Source organism: Etheostoma spectabile, chromosome 6, assembly GCF_008692095.1.
Source record: "Etheostoma spectabile isolate EspeVRDwgs_2016 chromosome 6, UIUC_Espe_1.0, whole genome shotgun sequence".
NCBI lineage: Eukaryota > Metazoa > Chordata > Actinopteri > Perciformes > Percidae > Etheostoma > Etheostoma spectabile.
This window is the reverse complement of record NC_045738.1, coordinates 25,772,021-25,776,720: the sequence shown is the minus strand read 5'-3', so window position 1 is coordinate 25,776,720 and position 4,700 is coordinate 25,772,021. Positions and strand designations below refer to the sequence as shown.

The following is a 4,700-nucleotide window of genomic DNA, read 5'->3' as shown; positions in this document are numbered from 1 at the left end:
CATAGATCCTTTAGTGAAGTAAAAGTTGCATAATCTATGAAAATCCGTCATAGTTTATTAGTTAATTTTTTTTTCTGTGAGGTAAAAATTTTAATGTGTGTGTGCCACTATCCTGTCTGTGCTGACTGACCGCTGTGTATTTACTCCAAAGCATGGAGTGTGTATCCCACACAATGTGATCTTTGGAGTTTTGGACGCAGAGGCGTACCACTGTCTGCCTTTGTCACACAGCCCTGTGTCTACAGTCCTTCTCTATCTCGCCTTTAATCCATCTTCTATCATCCCGCTGACTGTCTCCACGTCACCCATCTATTCATTCTCCCCACTTTCAATGACTCCCTCTGTCCCCCCCCTCGCCTCTCACTGTCTCCTCTTCCTCCCTCTGATGTCACAAATTCACGTATGAGGTGCTCTAATAGCACACAGCCTTGGACACTACAGCCTTGTTTGGAGGGGAGTGATCAGAAGGATGAGAGGATGGAGGGGAGGCAAGTGCGTCGACGGCGCAGGAATTTTCCAAAGCAGCGGGAGGATGTCAGATGCAGAAACAAAGGAGCACATCTAGGTTAAGGAAACATGCATGAATGGCTCTGAAAAGGCCTGTGTTGTGTTGCCGGCTTGCCTCATCCCTGTGACTCCCAGCCATTCGTGCCTGTCAGGGCACTACTGTTGGGTCTGTGTATGTTATCTGCTCTCTTTCTTGTGAACAAACAGGGGACCGCTAATATTTGTACCTGTGAGGGTAAGAGGGCGGGGAGGTTCTAGGACCCTGAACCTGGCACTGTCCCCAAAAGGCACGTGCTGTCATGAAATCAGTCTTTGTGGCACTGTGACAAAAATGCACTTTTCTTTAGACAATACATCATGGAAAACAGCATCATACATATCTGTGCTAGGGCTAGGGCTAGGGTTAGGGTTAGGGTTAGGGTTAGGGCGCCCCCCCCCCCCCCCCCCCCCCCCCCCTATGTCTTTGTGGTTCCATGTGTTTAGTATAATGCACAGGACGTAATGTCTGCAGGGCATTGATTTGAAAATATTAATGAAAGGTTAAAAATTATTTGCAAACCACTGGACAGTAACTGTGACACTTTGCAGAATGCAGAAAATTTTTTTGTGCAGGCATCAGAAGCTCCATTGACATGGTCTAAGGTTTTCCTGCAGCTTTTTCTCTGACAGGGACAGAGTTTTTCCCTACACCCGTAGAGGAAAATGCACCATTAAAGAAGAGAAAAGGGGGGTGGGGGGCTTTAGCAGTAGATAGCAGAACCATAAACCCAGGGACACTAAGCATTCTAGGGTTGGGCAAAATAACGATGTATATTGTCAAAACAATTTTAAAATGTCTATTGTATAATTTTCCTTGTAGTTTGTTTTTGATTTTGTTTTTTTATAGGGTTAGGGTTATAGTTCCTATCGCAAGGTTTGAATACCAGCAGCTGAACTGCATTACGGCAATATTTGTTTCACGTTGTGATCCTCGCGCTATAAGTTCATTTTGCGTTCTTAATAAAATGGGAACATAATCAGTACTTTTTTCATACAGACGACTGCATTACCAGAAGACTTGCTATGTCGTGATACATAAGGTTATCGAGACATGAAATGCCATATCTCCCAGCCCCACTAGGTATCAACAAGGCACTTTAAAAAGGCCATGTCCTCACCTGCTGAAATGTAAACGTATTCATAAATATATACAGTGACTGTGCATTCTCAGCTCTGTCCCTAAGTGAGATAGTAAAAACAGAATGCTGCTGTAAATCAACAGGGATCATACAAGGTGCTTTATACAAGGGATGGGCTTGTGTGTTTTTATAGTGCCCCCATTAGGACTGGGCAATATATTGATATTTTATCAATTCACGAGGATAGATATTGTCTTAATTTTTGGATAACATAGCAATGTGTTGTCTTCTCCTGGTTTTAAAGGCTGACTTACTAGATGTTTTATTATTTGCCATTACCCCTTAGTCCTTGACTCCACATTATTGGTGACTATCAAAAAAATCATTGTGTAAATAGTTTGAGAAAGCACCAATGTTCAACCCTACAATAAGGCCAAAATATTTATATTGAGATATTTTGGTGATACATATTGTGATATTTGATTTTCTCCATATGGCCCTGCTCTAGCTCCCAATAGAATCTGATGACTTGAAAATGTTTGAGTTGACTAAATTGTTAAGAGGATATGTTATTATCATGTCAACCAAACAAGGAAAATACACAGATGTAGAAAAACAAATATCTTAAAATAAGCCTTACATGAAATCCAACCAAAATTCTGTTTGGAAAGTTTCTCAAAAACAGCAACCTACCCTGTCTCATTTCCATCTCTTTTGTGCATCCTCTGCACATGCAGACTGCCATAAATTGGACATTTTGAGTCCTACTGCAGCACAAGGAGAGCTGAGGGAGGCTCCTTGCACCAGAAGAGGACAGCGAATGACAACAACCCTTTCTGAGGCAATTAAGACCGGTGGCCATCAGTGAGGGATGCCAGGCTGGCTGAAAGTGCGCCACAGCAAAAGGTGCAAAGCATTCATCTGCCTAAACTCCACTGCAAAGAAATGAGCTACGTGCCTCTGCTTTCTCCCATATGCATCACTGGGCATAATTTCACCCTGCATTATCATCATGTGTTACCAAGACATGACCTGAGCACAAAATGAATGCATTCCAGCAGGTAAAAAAAAAAAAAAAAAAAAAAAACACACGCAAGATTTTCTGTATACATTATATCCAGCTTTACAGTTTGTGTAAGGTGACAATTAAAGGCTATGACCAAAAGGGAACACAAAAGGATACAAAGGGATTTTTTTGTCCTTTCTCTCCCTACAACTCATCACTCCGTTGGGGGGGGGGAGGGTGCGACTAAAACAAATCAGAATAATACCAAGACTCTAGATCATTAAAATATATCAAACTCCTAGAAGTAATGGACCAGGTTGGCCAGGAGACGCAACGCTGTCTCTTGGATGGAGAACCCAAACTGCAAAGACAATTAAAAAAAAATCTTGCTTTTTAATGCACATACTGGCAAAGCTCCACTGCTTTGAAAAGGCATTCAACGAGTTGCATATCAGCCGGTTATTTTTTTAAATCCCTTATGAACACGCTTTGACTGAAATTAAAACTTTATAAATATGTCTAGGGAGCCGTTTAAAAAAGTTCAAATGTATACCCTATGTTTACAGAATTAATTTCCGCTGGGTGTGTTCCACGTATATGCCGATTTAAAGACTTTCGCTTAGTCATTCCAAAAATGTCTTAAATTACGTCCAAGCTGGTATTTAACATTTGCGAATGAGCGAAGACGCGTTAAATTACATGTTTTTGAAACGAAGTTACAGTAGGCAACAGTGTCTCCCCAGAGAAACGTGCCACCGTCCTTCCTACGGGCTGCAGCCCAGCCAGCGACCCTCTACCAGCGGGTTGAGTCCCTGAGAACACACCGGTTGGTTGGGTGTGTGAGACTTGGAAATGTAGGTGCTACTCCCCAACCTGACTAAACGCAGACCACATTATAAGGGGGACCACAACAACCCAGATGAATATCCAGAAAATGTATGCCTTCTAAATTTTTTTTTTAGCTAATTTGGACCCAAACCGCCCAAGAACGGTGACAAAATGTATCACGTATATCTCACCAAAACCAAACGCAGACCCAGACACAAACTAGCAAACCGAGCTGTCGTGATGGCATGTGTGTTCAGTAAACTTGAAAGTGAGCACTGTGTCAATAAAAGGTCAATACCAGTGAATATAACGGATTCCAAAAAATGAGAATTTACCTTGAGTAGGCTAAGTTAGCAGTCCCTCTGGTGCATGCTGCTAGTGGTCAAAGATCGGTGCGTTCACGGGGCATTCACCAATTCCAAAAAGCCTGGGGTTAAGTCCTAGGATAAGTCCACAAAATGCATTGTTATGAACGGAAATGTCGCCTTAGACTGGGCAAAATGATTAGGATGAGAAGGAGGAAAAACTCAGAGAGGAGTTGTTGGAGAGAATGTCCTTTAGTTCCGACTGTGCTCCCAGTGGGTGCTCCCAGTGTTCAGAAAATCCCGAATGTATTTACCGACAGCTATCATCTTACATTGTTCCCAAAAGAAACGTCCTCCGCTGCTCCTTAATTTAAGAAAGGGGAACTCCTTTTTTCACAGTAGTTGTTGTGTTTGTTAATCCAGTAATTCTGAGATTTCTCCAAAAAAAAGTTATTCTCCAAATCTTCGTGTCCGCGTGCAGTCTTCCAGGTGAATGTGAAGGTATTAGCGGAGCGGCACATCAAAGGGGGCTCGCGCGCATCTCGGGAACCGCCGTCCCCAGCTCGCGGCTCTGGAGCGTCCTTGTCGGTCTGTGTGTGTCCGCGCGCAGCAACAGCCGGATTCCTTATTTGGAAGCCCGGGGCTCGCGCTACTGTCAAGAGAGCCGCGTCGTGCTAAAATGACTTCCAGCTAAATCTTTCAAAATAAAAACAGAACTTGGGAAAGCGCTGCAATATTACAATATTAATATTGCATCGTCTCAATCTGAATTGGAGAATAATATGACTTTCCAATCAGTCATAAATCACATTAATACAAACACCATTCAGAGAAATACTTTCATAGGAAGAAGAAATTCATATTTAATGTCAACAAATATCTATATTATTAGCCTTTTTTTGCTTTTCTGTTTTTTAAATCATTTTTTTTAAAGCC

At 42.3% G+C, this 4,700-nt stretch overlaps 1 protein-coding gene across 9 annotated transcripts in view; it reads right to left on the bottom strand.

Moving 5' to 3' along the window:
* The window catches only part of adgrb1a (adhesion G protein-coupled receptor B1a), a 196,687-nt gene extending 192,304 nt beyond the window's left edge, over nucleotides 1-4,383 (bottom strand). For all 9 annotated transcript variants that reach the window (XM_032517663.1, XM_032517669.1, XM_032517665.1 and 6 more), the window contains exon 1: nucleotides 3,795-4,383. The gene's annotated coding sequence lies outside the window, so the exon portion shown is untranslated. The remainder of the gene's footprint in view (nucleotides 1-3,794) is intronic.
* Between the last annotated feature and the right edge of the window lie 317 nt (nucleotides 4,384-4,700).